The sequence below is a fragment of the Narcine bancroftii genome, chromosome 3 (genome assembly GCF_036971445.1).
Source record: "Narcine bancroftii isolate sNarBan1 chromosome 3, sNarBan1.hap1, whole genome shotgun sequence".
In the NCBI taxonomy this organism is placed as follows: Eukaryota; Metazoa; Chordata; class Chondrichthyes; order Torpediniformes; family Narcinidae; genus Narcine; species Narcine bancroftii.
Genome location: NC_091471.1, coordinates 243,689,546 through 243,708,259, shown reverse-complemented (window position 1 = coordinate 243,708,259; position 18,714 = coordinate 243,689,546). Strand labels below are relative to the sequence as shown.

At 46.8% G+C, this 18,714-nt stretch overlaps 1 long non-coding RNA gene across 1 annotated transcript; it reads left to right on the top strand.

Moving 5' to 3' along the window:
• Positions 1-557: 557 nt before the first annotated feature.
• LOC138756435 (uncharacterized) lies at positions 558-8,558 on the top strand. The gene is made up of 3 exons (XR_011353068.1): positions 558-696; positions 4,275-4,402; positions 8,282-8,558. It is a non-coding gene; the product is annotated as an uncharacterized lncRNA (long non-coding RNA).
• The last annotated feature ends 10,156 nt before the right edge of the window (positions 8,559-18,714 follow it).

The window sequence follows — 18,714 nt, the reverse complement described above, 5'->3', positions numbered from 1 at the left end:
TGGGGGATTCGTCATCACTAACACGGGCTTTGTGAAGGACAAATTATTGAAATTAAGTTTGCATTTACCGTGGTGGGATTTTCTCTACTTGCTGGAATTTGTGTGACCACAGACCATAAAAATGGCTAAGGGAGTTGAAATCACAAAATAGATCAGCTCAAATGGGGGGGGAAGGGGGTTTAACAGGGGAAATGGGAGAAGGGGATGAAAGGATCGCGATGTCAGAAGCCAACTGCCCCTGAGGCAGGGGTCAGTGAGAACTCCAGGGTCAAAGACCAGATCACAAAGAGGAAGGGTATTTGCCCTTCTACTCAAGGCATTGCGTTAAGACATTTCAAAGGCCTTACGTGCATAGCAAGGTAAGGCGAAACACCCCTTGATGTGGTTGTGTCACAGAGCGAAAAGCCCACAGCTCTGGGTGGTATCTCACATGCATCAAGAGTGATCTTGATGAATGTTACTGTAACGAAAATGAAAGAAAAGTCTCAAGTCTTTTATCAGGCACATACTTTAACATTCTGATTAAACAATCCATTGTTTTCTCTTGATCAGATACTCTCTCTATTGAGCTGGCTCCAATCCAGTAATGCTCGCAAGTCAGCTCCGAGAGTGGAAACTTGTTTGCAGACGATGCGATTGTAGTAAAAACATGAAAATGCTGGAGGAACTTGGCCGGTCTCGCAGCCTCCACAGGAGGTAAAGATAATTAACCGAGATTTCGGGCCTGAGCCCTTCCTCACTGTATGAGTAAGAAAAAACAGACAGGCAACTGTACAGAGGCTGAAGTTAAAAGAACGAATTGGAGGGTTACGAGAACAGACCAACAGACAAAAGATGTTAATTGGTTATGATAAGAGGAGAGGTGAGAATTGATTTTGGTTCTGTGAAAGGAGACAGAGGGAAAATGGAAGAGAGAGGAGAGAGAGAGAGAGACAGAGTTGGAGGAAAGGAGACGTGGGAAAGATTGGGGTGGGGGTGGGGTTTGCTAGCCCGTTGAGATGTGGCTTCTCTCTCCTGGTCTATTTCTCCTTGTTGATCCCCCATCACCTGTGGATTTTACAGTCATGATCTATGTTCAGGAAAAGAAACTCACCTGAGCCCAATTGAGCTCCCTTCTCCTACCCCGCTATCTCCCTAAGAACATTGCGTCCAGTTGCGCAATGAACATTGCGTCCAGTTGCGCAATGAATCATGTACTTTGGTTTCCTTGATATAGAACAGAAATCCAATGCAAAACTGTTCACTGTTTCTCAGTGAGAGAGAGATAAGGGGAGGAGAGAGAGAGAGATAAGGGGAGGAGAGAGAGAGAGATAAGGGGAGGAGAGAGAGAGAGATAAGGGGAGGAGAGAGAGAGAGATAAGGGGAGGAGAGAGAGAGAGATAAGGGGAGGAGAGAGAGAGAGATAAGGGGAGGAGAGAGAGAGATAAGGGGAGGAGAGAGAGATAAGGGGAGGAGAGAGAGAGAGATAAGGGGAGGAGAGAGAGAGAGATAAGGGGAGGAGAGAGAGAGAGATAAGGGGAGGAGAGAGAGAGATAAGGGGAGGAGAGAGAGAGAGATAAGGGGAGGAGAGAGAGAGAGATAAGGGGAGGAGAGAGAGAGAGATAAGGGGAGGAGAGAGAGAGATAAGGGGAGGAGAGAGAGAGAGATAAGGGGAGGAGAGAGAGAGAGATAAGGGGAGGAGAGAGAGAGAGATAAGGGGAGGAGAGAGAGAGAGATAAGGGGAGGAGAGAGAGAGAGATAAGGGGAGGAGAGAGAGAGAGATAAGGGGAGGAGAGAGAGAGAGATAAGGGGAGGAGAGAGAGAGAGATAAGGGGAGGAGAGAGAGAGAGATAAGGGGAGGAGAGAGAGAGAGATAAGGGGAGGAGAGAGAGAGAGATAAGGGGAGGAGAGAGAGAGATAAGGGGAGGAGAGAGAGAGAGATAAGGGGAGGAGAGAGAGAGAGATAAGGGGAGGAGAGAGAGAGAGATAAGGGGAGGAGAGAGAGAGAGATAAGGGGAGGAGAGAGAGAGATAAGGGGAGGAGAAAGAGAGAGATAAGGGGAGGAGAGAGAGAGAGATAAGGGGAGGAGAGAGAGAGAGATAAGGGGAGGAGAGAGAGAGAGATAAGGGGAGGAGAGAGAGAGAGATAAGGGGAGGAGAGAGAGAGAGATAAGGGGAGGAGAGAGAGAGAGATAAGGGGAGGAGAGAGAGAGAGATAAGGGGAGGAGAGAGAGAGAGATAAGGGGAGGAGAGAGAGAGAGATAAGGGGAGGAGAGAGAGAGAGATAAGGGGAGGAGAGAGAGAGAGATAAGGGGAGGAGAGAGAGAGAGATAAGGGGAGGAGAGAGAGAGAGATAAGGGGAGGAGAGAGAGAGAGATAAGGGGAGGAGAGAGAGAGAGATAAGGGGAGGAGAGAGAGAGAGATAAGGGGAGGAGAGAGAGAGAGATAAGGGGAGGAGAGAGAGAGAGATAAGGGGAGGAGAGAGAGAGAGATAAGGGGAGGAGAGAGAGAGAGATAAGGGGAGGAGAGAGAGAGAGATAAGGGGAGGAGAGAGAGAGAGATAAGGGGAGGAGAGAGAGAGAGATAAGGGGAGGAGAGAGAGAGAGATAAGGGGAGGAGAGAGAGAGAGATAAGGGGAGGAGAGAGAGAGAGATAAGGGGAGGAGAGAGAGAGAGATAAGGGGAGGAGAGAGAGAGAGATAAGGGGAGGAGAGAGAGAGAGATAAGGGGAGGAGAGAGAGAGAGATAAGGGGAGGAGAGAGAGAGAGATAAGGGGAGGAGAGAGAGAGAGATAAGGGGAGGAGAGAGAGAGAGATAAGGGGAGGAGAGAGAGAGAGATAAGGGGAGGAGAGAGAGAGAGATAAGGGGAGGAGAGAGAGAGAGATAAGGGGAGGAGAGAGAGAGAGATAAGGGGAGGAGAGAGAGAGAGATAAGGGGAGGAGAGAGAGAGAGATAAGGGGAGGAGAGAGAGAGAGATAAGGGGAGGAGAGAGAGAGAGATAAGGGGAGGAGAGAGAGAGAGATAAGGGGAGGAGAGAGAGAGAGATAAGGGGAGGAGAGAGAGAGAGATAAGGGGAGGAGAGAGAGAGAGATAAGGGGAGGAGAGAGAGAGAGATAAGGGGAGGAGAGAGAGAGAGATAAGGGGAGGAGAGAGAGAGAGATAAGGGGAGGAGAGAGAGAGAGATAAGGGGAGGAGAGAGAGAGAGATAAGGGGAGGAGAGAGAGAGAGATAAGGGGAGGAGAGAGAGAGAGATAAGGGGAGGAGAGAGAGAGAGATAAGGGGAGGAGAGAGAGAGAGATAAGGGGAGGAGAGAGAGAGAGATAAGGGGAGGAGAGAGAGAGAGATAAGGGGAGGAGAGAGAGAGAGATAAGGGGAGGAGAGAGAGAGAGATAAGGGGAGGAGAGAGAGAGAGATAAGGGGAGGAGAGAGAGAGAGATAAGGGGAGGAGAGAGAGAGAGATAAGGGGAGGAGAGAGAGAGAGATAAGGGGAGGAGAGAGAGAGAGATAAGGGGAGGAGAGAGAGAGAGATAAGGGGAGGAGAGAGAGAGAGATAAGGGGAGGAGAGAGAGAGAGATAAGGGGAGGAGAGAGAGAGAGAGACATACAAGAACACAAAGATATTCACATAGATAGGCCATTTGGCCCTTCAAACCAGCCTTGGCATTCAATATGAGGACATTGGAATTGATAAGGAGAGCAGAAATTTAATGAGATTCAGTATGTCACCAAAGACTCCCGAAAACTTCTACAGTTGTACTGGCTGTGTCACTGTTAGGTATGGCGGTGCCAACACTCAGGACACGAAAAAACTCCAGAAGGTTGTTAAATTAAATTTAAATTTAGACGTACAGCACGGTAACAGGCCATTTTGTCCCACGCCACCCAATTTACACCCTATTAACCTACATCCCCAGTACTTTCCGAAAGGTGGGGCGGCTTGGTTGGTTTAGCGGTTAACGCACCAGCGATCGGGAACGGAGTTCAAATCCTACACTGTCTTTACGTTTTCCCTGGGGACTCTGGTTTCCTCCCACCCTTCAAATTACTGGGGGTTGTAGGTTATTGGGTGTAAATTGGGCAGAATGGGCTTGTGGGCCAAAAGGCCCTGTTGATGTAGGTCTAAATTTAAATTCAATTGCAGTGAATTTGTTGGTATAAATTACTCAGAATCGATGACTTGAAGACTTTGGTGAAATCACTATTGAACATATTTGTTACATGTTAATAACACATCCTTTCCTGGTTGACCCTGCTTTCACTGGCCAGCTCTTGACTCCTCCCCTTTCTCCCCCATACAGGCTGTCGTGCCACAAGCCTTCCCCCAGTTTGAGCCCGGGTCAGTCCCACAAGGGACGCTGTCCATCTCTTGTGTTTTCCACCAAGGACTGGAGAATGCTGTTTCATCAGGTTGTACTTGACAATAAAGGTGAGTTGAATATGATGCATTGTTCCTCGAGTTCATACTTGTGTTCACCCTGATAATGGATGAGGCTGAAGGAATGGTGTGGGAATGGTGAAGTGTGGGGCGGGGGGGAGTGGGATTCAACTGAGAAGTCCAGATTGAATGCAAGGCCAGAGAGCTTGACAAAATAAAAGCAAAGGAAACCGACTTAAGTAGGTACTTAACTGCGCAAAAGAACCAACAGGTCCCACAGCATTCGTACTGTTTTGGGCCTGAGCCCTTCATCAAGGTAGAAGCAGAAAGCAGGTTGGTATTGAGAATCACGGGGAAGGGCCTTCTTCTCATGAATTGGAGTTAGGTAAGGTATACCTCCAGTTTCAATTAAAACTGCATTTATTAATGAAGGTATAGTTAGTCACTCTTCCTGTGTGTATTGCTGGAGGGAGGATAGAGGAAGTAGGAATTATAATTACAGTAATTATTCCTTAGCAATACCATTCAAACCAAGTGACAGTGTGCTTTAAACAAGACTGACATCACATCTGTGTAACTTTTGAGATGAACGCAGAGCAGCATTGTATGCACTTTCCACCAGGGCACTGTTGAACAGGTAACATCCAGAAAGTGATGGCCCTAGCAACAGGCAGGGTTCCTGCTGTGATAGGATGGTTGGTGGAAGATGAAAGATTGTTTGCTCCTTTCTGCTGTGTACACACGAGGCCAGAGCCACTAGTGAGACTTTTATTGATTTTCTTTTTTTTTCTTCAAGAAACAAATGAGCTCCCTTAGATAATAAAACCCTCACGTCATCAGAGGTGTCCGAAATGTTGAAGCTGGGAAGTGAAGAGTGAGCTGGATGTGTGATTGTTTCACAGGCTGTGCATATGATTACCGATAGAGTGATGACCCTGCCATAAATAGATGTTGCCTGTGATTGTGGTGTGAGTCTCCTTTCTATGTAGTTGGTATTTATTTAATGTCCAGCCTCCGCCCAACTTAGACCAATGCCACACGATCATCCGTACATACGATTGAAATAAAAACTGTACAAATAAAAAAAAAAATGCAAATATTAAAATTACGCTTGGTTGTACTTCCAACAGCTGCGTGCGTACGATATAGATCGTCAGGTAATATCCCGGTATTGTGTACATCATATCTCTCTCAATTCTCAGGATAAATGAATGCTGTACAGGTACAGTAGGCTGTCGGGAGGAGGGGGGGGCAGTGGGATCAGTGTGGGGGTTGATAGCAGGCTGTCAGGTGTGGGGGGCAGTGGGATCAGTGTGGGGATTGATGGTGGGTTGTCAGGAGAGCACGGGGCAGTGGTACCAGTGGGGGTTGATAGCAGGCTGTCGGGAGGGGGGGGCAGTGGGATCAGTGTGGGGACTGATAGATGGCTGTCGGGAGAGTGCGGGGCAGTGGGATCAGTGTGGGGACTCATAGCAGGCTGTCAGGAGAGGTTGGGGCAATGGGATCACTGTGGGGATTCATAGTGGGTTGTCAGGAGGGAGGCAATGGGATCAGTGTGGGTGTTGATAGTGGGTTGTCGGGAGAACGCAGGGCAGTGGGATCAGTGTGGGGACTGAGAGATGGCTGTTGGGTGGGGCAGTGGGATCTGTGTGAAGACTGATAGCAGGCTGTCGGGAGGGGGTCAGTGGAGATTGATAGTGGGTGTTGGGAGAGCACAGAGCAGTGGGATCAGTGTGGGGGTTGATAGAAGGCTGTTGAGAGGGGGGCAGTGGGATCAGTGTGGGGACTGATAGTGGGCTGTCGGAAGAGCGGGGGGCAGTGGGAACAGAGTGGGAACTGATAGGATGGGGACTATATGCCATGCTAACATACGACTGACGCGTCCATTTCAAGATCTGACCTGTCAGCCAGAATGGAACTCGGAAGTATGTTGGGAATGGCTGCATCTTTTACAGAGAGCTCCATACTACAGCTACATAATGTTCACAACACAGACTCTTGAGTGGATCTTGAGGCAATCTGCTCTGGAGATTCAGAGGACAAAATGCTTCAGGATTAATATTTCCCTGTTGCTTCCTGGCTGGGAGAATGTAGCGTGAATAAGAGCTCTCATGACTGGAGGGAGAACGAGCGCTTTTATTAGCTTATAACTAACAGTGGGTTCTGGGTTTAGATGGGAAACCAGGGCGGGGCCAGCCATCAGCACAACACCCTGCCAGTGAATCCCAGTTCCCTGCAGAGGATACACAACCAGAGTTCCTGCAGTGATAAGATATCTGGTGAGAGATGATACTTGCTCATTTTTACAGGTGTACCACGGAGAGCATTCTGTCTGGTTGCATCCCTCTCTGGTATGGAAGTGCCCACCCTCAGGACAAGAAAAAAATACCCCAGAGGGTTGTTGACTTACCCAGTGGCGTCACGGGCACCAGACTTCACTCCAATGAGGAGATCTAAAAGAGGCGGCATCTTAAGAAAGCAGCCTCTATCCTCAAGGACCCCCCCCCCCCCCCCACCACCACCACCACCTAGACCATGCCCTCAATACTCTACAATCAGGCACAGGAATAGCTTCTTCCCCTCTCCTGTCAGATTCCTGAATGGACAATGAACCAGAGACCCTGTCTTTTTCTTGCACTATTTTTTTTTATTTTATAGAAATGTTTTCACTGCGACACTGCCTCAAAGCAACAACTTTTGTGACATGTTCGTGACAAAAAAGAGTCTGGTGTCACCAGAGACACCGGAGGGACTCGATGGGCCAGTCTCAGCAAAGAGCCCCAACCCAAAATATTGACTGGCATGCAGACTTCCTGTCTCATTGAGTCCCTTTTTAACATCTCACTATTCATTCAAAATTCCAGCATTTGCCTTTTTTTGTGTGTTTCTCCACAATCCTATGTTTATGCAACAGTTCAGGATGAACCCTGACAAAGAGCTTTGGTCAATGCACCTCCAGGAAGGATTTCGAGCACTCTCTACTCCCCACGTGACCTCAGACACACCATTGAGTCCAGGGGTGTTAGACGAGGTGATGATGGGTCTGCAGGGGCTGACAAAGGGTCACTGACCTGAAACACTCTCTCTTTCTCTCTCTCTCTCCAGATACTCCCTGGCCTGTTGATTGCTCCCAGCATTTTTTTTTCAACAACGCGGCTGCAGCTGTAGATCAGAATCAGAATTTATTGTCATGAGCGTGTCACGAAAGTTGTTGCTTTGCGGCAGCGTTAGTGAAATATAGCTGCAAAGCACATTTCAAAAATAAATAAATAGTGTAAAAATATAGGAGAAAGTGAGGCAATGTCTGTGGTTCATTGTCTGTTCAGAAATCTGACGGTGGAGGGGAAGAAGCTGACCTTTTGCTGCTGGGTGTTCATCTTCAGGCTCCTGTACCTCCTCTTAAATGGAGGCAGAGTGAAGGGGGCATGGCCTGGGTGGTGGGGGTTCTTGAGGATAGAGACTGCTTTTTTAAGAGAACTTCTCTTGTCGATGTCCTCGAAGGAGTGAGGTCTGGGGCCTGCGATGTCGCAGACCGAGTTATCAACCCTCTGGCGTTTGTTCCTGTCCTGATCATTGTCGTCTCCCTACCAAGATGGTGACGCAACCAGACAGAATGCTCTCCACAGTACACCTGTAGAAAATTCTGAGAGTCTTTTGTGATGTTCCAACTCCTCATAAAGTGTAGCCGCTGACAAGCCTGTTTCGTAATTGCATCGACATGGTCACCCACTCAATAGGCTGACGCAGTGTTTGGTCTAAATGCTCACGTCCTATCCAATTTCCATCAGAATTAATCACTTAGTCCAGCCATTCTCAATGGGAACCATACCCCCCCACCCCCACCACCACCCACCCTGGGAGCCCTCAGCAGATATAAGGGGGGGTGCACACACCGAAATCATAATTTTTAAAAAATGTTCCTTTATGTAGTCAGTAGGAGAGAATGACAGAAGAAACCAGCTAAACTCGATTGGGCCTCAGCTCCCACCGTCTGCAACTGGATCCTTGACATCCTCATCGGAAGACCGCAGTCAGTATGAATTGGAAACAACATCTCCTTTTCACTGATGATCAACATGGGTGCACCTTAAGAACGCATCCTTAGCCCTCTGTTCTCTCTCTCTACACCCATGATTGTGTGTAGGGCACTGGGCAATTTCTTCTCATAGCAAATCTTTGTCTGTCTTACTATAGACAAAAGGAAATTTCATCTAACACCATATTTTCTGATTTATTACATGGCAATAAGTTCATCTTAAATATGTAATACATTACGCAATGATTTTCCCAATAGGAATTGCAACAGAAAATCGTTTCCATTGTGCCCAGCCCTCAATACATCCCTTCCTTAACATGTGTTTTAATGCTGCATTGTTGGAATAAAATCAACCTTTTTTAAAAAATCGTTATTGATTGGTTGATGTGTGACTCCCATGAGCAGCTCTTGATGTTTTACCTGAGTCAGGGATAGTAAAGGTTTGAGGACTGCTCACCTGGGCTTTCTCACAAACCGCAGAGAGATAAATCTATCAGCTCGCCTTGAACTCTGCCTAACACCTCATCCATCACAGCTGGTGTCTGGACCTCACCCACATTATGAAATGTTTCTCAGACTGGAGTCCCAACGTGAAGCTTATCTCCTCAGCCTGTCATTGTATTTTATCTCATTTCTGTCTCCCCACTAAATCCAGACGAGAGAGTGTCTGTGGCTTGAACTGTCTAGCTCCCTGGGTGTGAGAGACTCCACCACCGATGTGTCTGGCATTGACAACCAGCAGGTGAACTGGATTTAAGATCACCACAGAGCAATGCAAACAATCTGTCCCTTCTTAATTAGACCCCGGGGGTAGTTTGCCTGGATAAAGGATAGAGCAATTTGAAAAAGGATCTAAAACTAAAAAAATATTGATGGGAAGCAAAGCAGGCATAAACAAATGTGTTTTGTGCAGATCTATCAACAGTAGTTGCTAGAAACGGGCCAAGTTTTAGGTTCTTAATTGTCCATCCATTATTTTTCTTGGCTTATCGAGTCATACTGCATGGAAACAGGCCATTTGGCCCACATTGTCCATACAAGCCAGTTTGCACTGGTCTCAGCCTGGCAGTGCATGAGACCAGGGACAGACATGTCGGCAAGGGAATGGGGCAGGGTATTGAAGTGGGGGGCTATGGACAGAGCCGGGGTGTTCAATGGAGCAATCTCCCAGTTTGTGTCCAGTCTCTCCGATGTCCAAAATGTACAGGGCTGTAGATTAATATGAGTGTAATTGGGCGGCATGGGTTTAAATGACCGGAATCGGCTTCTACCATGATGTGAATAAAATTTAAAATCAGTATTATTGTCATGAACATGTTTTAAACTTTTCAATTTCAACATCCAGATGCAGGACAGGTAATAGGCCCTTCCAGCCCAAGACACCCATTTAAGCAACAATTACACCCACCACCCCATCATATCGAAGAGTGGCAGGAAACCAGAGGACCTGGAGGAAACACACACAGAGAAATTACAAACTCGATACAGACAGCTTGGGATTCGAACTCGGATCGTTAATGCTGTAACAGCTTTGTGCTAACCTCTACTCCAACCATGCCGTCCTGTGCCACAAAATCTGTTGTTTTGCAGTATTGTGCATAGCAGTACAAATATCGCTAAGAATTACATAATTACACTATTTAAAAATAAATAACTTGTGCAGAAGAGAGAAAAGTAAGATTGTCTGTGTCTGAAATCTGATAGCAGTGGGGAAGGAGAAATTTGTACCTTGGGTCGCCAATTGATGACTGGCCAACCACCTCTGTTTTGACACATCTGTTTCAACCCCGCACCCCTCCGCTTGCACTGCTCTGTATGCTTGCTGCCTTTTTCCAAATTCCCTCTATGTAAGGATCAGGGCACAAATAAGGCCCAGAGCATCATAGCAACATAAGAAATAGGAGGAAGAGACTGTCACCTGTTCTGCCCATTAATATAATCAGACGTGATCTAAACTTTGGCCTCTTTGGTTCCAATAACAAGTGATTTACCCGTGGGTCAATATAAGCATTCATGCATAACCATGTACAGAATTATAAGAAAAATATACATTTTTATTTTCTAGCTTAATTCTAGATGAGTAGTTCTAGATTTCAAAACTTGATATCAATGTATCAGATTCTTAGTTATTTTAAATAACAATCAAATGGCAGATTAATTGTTTCACCTTGTTTCATACTCAGGACATGGGTATTTCCTTAAGGCAGAGTGACCATAGATTTAAAGCACGTCTTATAAACAACAACAAAATGCAATCTGCTAGAGGAACTTAGCAAGTCCTGCATCTGTGTGTGTGCGCGTGCGCATGCGTGTGTGCATATGCATGAGTGTCTGTGCGTGCGTGTGGGTGTGTGTGCATGCGGGGAAAGTATGTGAGTTTGTGTGTGTGTCTATGTGTATATGTGTGTGAGAGAGAGTGGGGGGGGAGGGAGGGAGGAAATATCAATGATTTGTGTTGAAACCTTTCATCAGGACTACTTTTTGACCCTGATTGCAGCATCTCCGGCGTCTCGTGGTTGAAACAGCCTTGTGATACCATCGTTAGGGATGGGGGTGGGGGGGGTCATTTAAATTCAAGAGGCCCAAGGCACTGTGGATGCTGGAATCTGAAGCAAAAAAACACTCTGCTCCAGGAATTCAGCAGGTCGATGGAAGGTCACAATCCAAAGCATTGACAATTCTTTTTCTCACACTGGTGCTGCCCAACCTGCTGAATTCCTCCAACAATTTGTTTTAGAACATAGAAAATAGAACACTACAGCACAACACAGGCCCTTCGGCCCATGACATTGTGCCAACCCATTTATTCCTTCCTTAAAAAAATACTAAACCCTTCCTACCTCATAACCCTCTATTTTTCTTTCATCAATGTGCCTGCCTAAGATGCCCCTAATGTTTCAGCCTCCATTGCCACCATCCCTGGCAAGGCATTCCAGGATACCACAATTCTCTGTCTAAAACACTTACCCCTGATGCCTCCCCTAAACCTCCCTCCCTTAATGATGTACATATGCCTTCTGGTGTTTGGAATTCCTGCCCCGGGAAACAGATGCTGGCTGTCCGCCCTATGTGTGCTTCTCAAAAAAAAATGGTTTCTGAACCATTTAAACTGAATTTAAATTCCCAAAGGTGGGATTTCAATGCACGTGTCAGATTCATCAATCTAGAGCCTCTGGGCTCATAACAGAATCACCATATCTCTTTAAACCTGCACAGAAATGGCTGTCCTTTATTCAAACCAGCATAAATTGAGATCATTCTTTTCAGGTTAAGTTATTCAGTCAGAAACGATGGGCCACCACTTCGTCCTGATCCTGCTGCAGTGACATCTTTTAAAGGGAATGAGTTGTTATGGTGACAGCCCCCACAAAATGCTTACATAAAGGGGATAATCAGCGATATGATCGAGCTAGCATTCTCACCCATCTATATTAATTTTAGTGGGATTTATAGCACACCATTGAAATAGTTTTGATTACCATGGTGACAGTACCCACCAACCAGCAGAGGTGCAGTCAACGTTGCTGGAAAAGGTTTACTTTATTAAATTGATGCTCATTAAGAGGAGGATTGTTAACAATAGAGAAGGGACCTTGTCACCCCTGTAGCGGTGAGAGTTGGCAGGAGCTATTTCTGTGGGTATTTTGCTCCATCAACACACTGCAGCATTGTCCCTGCGCCAGCAAGGCACATTCCCCTCCTTGCCACCTCAGTTAAAGCCAGCGAGACAACAGAGAACTTAACCCAAGCCAAATCCATCATGGGCACTTACCTTTTAACTGTTGGCGGTGTCTATGTGAGGTCTGCTTCTAAAGTCAGCTACGTCATGAAGCCACCTCATTGTCCGAGGTCACCATCTCTTCTTGCTGCTCCCTTTGAGCAAAAGGTTCAGAAGCCTGAAGTCGGTTCAAGGGAACAGGTTTGGTTCAATGACTATCGAGGTCCTGAAATGCCTCATTCCACTCCAAACCCAGGCATAAACCACCCCAGGACCTTAAAAGAAAGATCTGTCCGCACAATCGAAACATCACCACTTTGTTCTTGCACAAACTGTAGCCATGAATATTTTCTCATCTATCCTTTCAGACATTATTCTAACTTGGCATATTGCGGTAATTTAAACGATTAAATTTAGACATACAGCACGGTGAACAGCCTGTGCCGCCCAATTACACCTAATTGATCTATACCCCTCCCACCCCACCCCCGGTACACTCCTTGCAGAGAGTGCCGGATTCGAACCCTGGTCACTGGCGCTGTAACAGCGTTGTGCACCTGTGCGGCTGCAGTAAATAGGAGCTTTGGTCCATTTGTGCCTTGCACTGATGTTTCTGACAATAAACTCTCGACTTAACCTGAAGTTTGCTCATGTGGGAGACGGAAGGGCAAAGAGAGAGCAAATTGCCCTCATTTCCCCTACTCCCCCTGTGAACTGATACATTCAGAACATGTTGCTCACACTGAAGATATTTGAGCAATGACTTTGTTCGGCTGGAACATCATCAACCTGACACCTTTGTCCACCAAGGGTGACGACTTGTTGGTAGTGCAAAAAAAACTGTACTCAATGTACAAATTAAGAAATGCCTGTGACATACAGAGAGAAAAAAAATTAATGACATGCAAAAGTAAGAGTCTTTAAAATGTGTCTCTGAATGAGTTTGTGGTTGAGGGGTCTGATGGTGGAGGGGTAGCAGCTGTTCCTGAACCTGCTGGTGTGAGTCTTGTGGCACCTACACCTCTTTCCTGATGGCAGCAGCGAGAACAGAGCATGTGGTGGGTGGTGTGGGTCTTTGAATACCTGCTGCTCTCCGACGGCAGCGTTCCCTGTAGGTGCGCTCAATAGCGGGGAGGGTTTTGCCTGTGATATCCTGGGCTATGTCCATTACTTTTTGGAGGGCTTTACACTCAGGGGTATGTTCCCATACCATCTGGTCAGCACACTTTCCATCACACTTCTGTTGAAATTTGCCAGAGTTTCTGGTGTCATGCCAAACCTCCCCAAGTACCTGAGGAAGTAGGGGCGCTTTCTTCCGATGCCATTGGTGTGTTGGGTCCAGGAAAGATCTGAAAGAGTGACTCCCAAGAACCTGAATTTGCTCACCCTCTCCAACGACGGTGTTCCCCGTAGGTGTTTTTGATGGTGGGGAGGCTTTTGCCTGTGATGTCCTGGGCTGTGTCCACTACCATTTGCAGTTGCAGGGCTTTACGCTCGGAGGTTTTGGTGTCCCCAGACCAGACTGTGAGACACACCAACACTGAGGAAAGCCATCGTGAGATGTTAAGCCCTGAGGACAAGGTTGGGTCATGAAACAAGGGTTTCATGGTTGGATTCAGGGGTTATTTATAATGTCATTTAATGTGTGGATTTGGACTGCTAAAAATTTCTCAGAACAAGGAAGGCTTGAGGAGACTGTATTGTGAGAAAGGATTGTAGAAATATGGTGCCAAATTCAAAGCAAAACCACATTGAGAGGGGGCCTCATCAAGAAGTGCATGAGATGCAGAGTGGGGATGGAAAAGGTTAACCTTAACCATTATTTCAAATTAACCACAGCTAAAAGAATGTAGACACAAATCAACAACCGGCAAGTTCAAGACTGAACTCAGGAAGCACATTGGACAATCAAACAAGCTCTGCAAAGGTGTCTGGAGAGCATAGAAGAGGCAACAATCTCTGAGATCATTGAATGAAACTCTCATTCCATAATGGAAGACGTTCCAGGTTTAGCAAGGGGGGGGGGGAACTAAATGGCCTCCCCTTCATCTGCACGTATCTGTGGTTAGAGCTCTGCTACATTTGGCGAACCAGCGAGTTTCCTTCTCATTAATCAACACGAATGAGTGGACGGTCTTGAGCCTTGTGGGACTTCCCCCTGATTTCAGTGGTAGAACCCCTTTTTTGTTCCAGTGCTTTTCCCATGGTTGGGGGAAAATAACTTTTAGTAAAATGTCCAACAGAGAATGATTCAGCTTGTTACAACTGCTGGACACAACATTTGACTCACAGCTTCTCAGTATATTGCTTTTTTATAAACAACGTAGGTTGAAAGGCAGTAAGTTCCCAAAAGTCAAGTCGTTTATTCCCAATGAATAGACATGGAAAAGTTGCTTAAAAATAAATGCCTTTTTTTTTCCCCCTGGCAACTTCCTCTGATAAGGTATTTTATAACTGAGAATGAAATACGCTGTCTTTATTTAGTTAATAATTATAATTTCCTGTCTGGGGCAAGCACTGTGGTGTCCATTCTATTCATGTAATACCCCACCCCTTCATTCGCTCCCGGAACCTCCTGCCCTTGGGGAGAGCCCCTCTTCTCATCTGTGGTCTGCTAACCGAGGATTTGTGCATGAGTGATGGCCTGTGGCTATTTCACTGAACTGTAGCCAGCTCAATTCAGACACAACAAGCTGTTCCAGAAAATCCACACTGCATCCTGTGAGTCACTGTTTATGGGAAGGGAATGGAAAGGAAGGGGTTTACAGAGTTCAATTGTGAATTCAATTTCTAAACTTTATGACACCTCTGTCTGAGGACTGCATTTTCAGGTATGATCTGATTTTGCACACATGTGCACACATGCAGACACACACACACGCGCGCGGCTTGCGGGTGGCCTCAGTCTAGCAGTGCATGAGATCCTGGACAGACATCAGCAAGGGAAGGGAATGAGTTGGGGGGATTGAAATGGGTGGCCACTGGGGTCAGGAAGGGGATGTTGTCTCACAGTGTTGCTGCATGGGAAGACCCAGGACTTAGACCCAGCAATGACGACAATCAGGATGTTGTGTATCTTTAGAAACCTAATGGCTTTTCCACCCACCCATTAGTCCACAAGAGGCACGGTTCGCATAGTGGTTAGCGTAACACTATTCCAGCGCCCGTGACCCCGGTTTGACTGTCTTTCAGGAGTTTTTACATCCTCCCCGTGCCTGCCTGGATTCCCTCTGAGTGCTCTGATTTCCTCCACTGTTCAAAATGTACGGAGGTTGAAGGTAAATTGGCTTCTGGACTGGAAGGGGCTGTTACCATGCAGTGCATCTAAATAAAATACAAGAATATTTTCTGCTGATAAATATGGTTCTTTGCTCAAGAAACAGGGGGGGGGAATCAGAAGGGTAGAGACAGAGGCATACAAACAGAGGTGTGGAAACAAAGGGGTTGAAACAGAGGGCTTGAATTCACGGACCCTGGTGCATTGCTGAAGAAGACTGCATTGTCCTCTCATGCCTCGTATCATGGCAAAAAAAACAGCAGTGCTGCCATGGCTTCTGTGACAGTGGCACTGTTGCTGGTGTGCACCCAGGAAAGTGGGGACACAGCACAGGTCCCAAGGGTTCACCTGCTCAGTCCTAACATTGACGGCACTGTACAAAGCCAGTTAGAGGAGTGGACAGTGTTTTTGAACTAAAATCCTGCAACCACAGGTCTGTGCCCAAGAAGGCAGTGCATGTGCTCAGCCGCGGCCATGGCGGCTTGGAGACTGCAGGGGATCAGCGGGCTGGTGCAGGGCCCTGGAAACAGGGAGTGACCCCCATTGTGGAGAAGAATAAGCAGAGCAGACGGCCATAGCGAGGGGCTCAGCCGCTGAGTGACCCGCGTAGGCTGCCGGAGAATCAGTCGTAGGAACCAGGTATTGGAGCTGGGATTTGAGGGTAGGAAAAAGGGCTCCCAAAGGGTGTCGGGTGCTGAAGGTTTCTGGATCATGTTGGAGGTTTGGATCTGGAGCTCGGGTGGCTGACGGTTCGAACAGGAGTCTACGCGGCTGCGGGAGCCCTGCCACGGACACTTGTTGACTCTGAAGAGACTCTCTTTTGCTTCTCTTTCTCTCGTACTGTAAGTGGCTCTGGGCAACACTAATTGTGACTCTTTGCATAAACCAGGCAGAAGGCAATTTTGTGTAATATTACATGTTCTGTGCTATTACATGACAATGAAGGAATCTTGAGTTTCCCACAAACATCGGCTAATATTGCTCCTTAATACCTGTTTAGTATTACATTGGGAGATTGCTGTATGAAAATCAAACAGTAAGAATGATATCGATTCATTGATTGTTAAGCGAGATTATAGAAGGGGTTAGAGAAATGAAAAGGGACTAGCTCATTTCCTAGTCATTTGTGATTTAATGTGAGGTTACATATATCCACCTGTCACACAATGTGTCACAAGTTCCCACAGCTTCCACAAAACCTGTTGACAACAGTGTGATTCCATTTGCATAGACAACCTTTTAATGATAAAAGATCCAATTGCCAAGGCTCTGACAAAGGGAAGCTCAGCTGATGGCCCCACACAGATGGTGTCCCCCATTCCAAATGCTTGCACTGAATTTCTCATCTTGAGACCTCAAACCTGTGACTGACATTTCTCCCTGAGCTTGGGACCAGATGGAGAAAGGTCAGGGAGCAGGGAGAAACGGGAGGGGGGCAACGGATGAGCTTATTCTGGAAGAGGGAGGGGACACAGGGAGCATCATGGTGTTGGAGAGGTTTGCGTAACTCAGAGGTGATATGCATGGCTTCTTTCAGATTTATGATTCATTTTATTGATCGGAACATGTAATATTACATGAAATTACCTTTTGCCTGCCGTAAGGCAGACAAAGGGTTGCCATTAGTGTCGTCGGGTGCCCCTTACAGTAAGAGAGAAAGAAAAGCAAACGAGAGTCCCTTCAGAGCCATTGAGTGTCCATGGGTTCACATCCAGCCTCTGCAGCCGTCAATCCGTCAGCAAACCGAGCTCCAGGTCCAAGCCTCCAACACGATCAGGAAGCCTTCAATGGCCGAGGCCCTTTCGGACCCCTTCTTGCCCTCAGCGCCCTCTCAATTCCCGGCGCTGGTAACCCAGTTTATTGTGAACCAGTGTCCAGCAGCCCACAGCCTGCGCGGAAGTCGCCAACACCCCTCAGCCTGTGTGAGTTCTTCGACCCCAAGTTGCCCACAGGCTGTGTGGGGTATTTAAAATGTGATGAGCAATTCTGCCTCCACTTGCTGCAGGTTATACGTTTAGATTCCTCTCTCCATCTGGGTAAAAGCGAACTGAGTTCTCACTAATCCTACCAATTAGTTAATCTGAGTTCCTGAATGTTGACCTCTCTGCATGAATATCACTGCAGTGTCTCATGATTTAATGTACCTCAATTAGACGTCCCCACAGCTGTCTCGGTTTTAAACACATTAATCACAGCATTATCAATCTGTCCTCATGTCCAGCCTTAGACCCAATTAAAATTAGCAAAAGCTTTTTTTTTAATGAGGCGACATTGTTAGATATCAAGACATTTAAATTATTCTTCGCATGTTGACCAAAAATATGCTTAGGGAAAGGTTCAAGAGGTGAGTCAGCAAAGCCAAGGCTGCTGGAGGAGCTCCGTACGATCAATCAATAGGAAGATAAAGAATGGCCAACGTTTCAGGTCGGAACCCTTCATGACAGGTCGGGCCTGAAACGTTGGCAATTCCTTTTCTCCCACCTGACGCTCAAGGTATATTACCGACGTTTCTGACCCGAGCCCTTCTTTGTCTCTGTTCTCAGAAGGTGTGTGCAGGGACGTGTCATGAGACCACTATTAATCGCTGCCAGAAGATCGTCAGCTCAGTGGAAGTTGCAGTTTGAACCCGCCCAGCCGGTCATCCACGACCAGAGGGAGTTGCTCATGGTAGAAGCGAGCAGCAAGACAGACTGAACTTTGAAAGTGATACTCGAATGTCTATGATTGGAGTAAAAAACACAGAAATGCTGGAGGAGATCAGCAGGTCTTGCAGTGCGCAGAGGACATAAAGATGTATTATATTCCTGATACCTTGAGGAAGGTCTCAGGCCTGACACCTGCTGAGTTCCTCGAGCATTTCTGTGCTTTTTTCTACAACAGCAGAACACTGAGTTACTCCAGCGGATTTGCTTCATATTCGACCAACTGCAGTTTCTTGTGTGTCCCTTGGAGGTGTGTGAATGGTGGCCGCCAAGATAGATGAAAGTATGGACAACATTGGGAAAGCAAATGATGGATATTCAAAAACTCGAGGGGCACAGAATTCTTGCAGGTTTAAAGCTGAGTTCAAAATAAAAAAGGAGACACCAAGCCTTAGATTTGAGCAGTCATTGAACCAGGATCAGGGCAGGTTAAAAGCACTTGAGCAGAACGGGTGAATGGGACACTGCAAGTTAGAAATGTGCGGGATGGGAACCTAGCTAGGAGACAGTGTCCGTGGTGGAACTGGAAAGGACATCATAGTTGAAGGTGAAAGCCAAACATAAAGGGTATGTCAGAACCTAGCCAGTGATTGGCCTTTTGTGTTGGTGTTGGGAACACCTGGTTAAGAT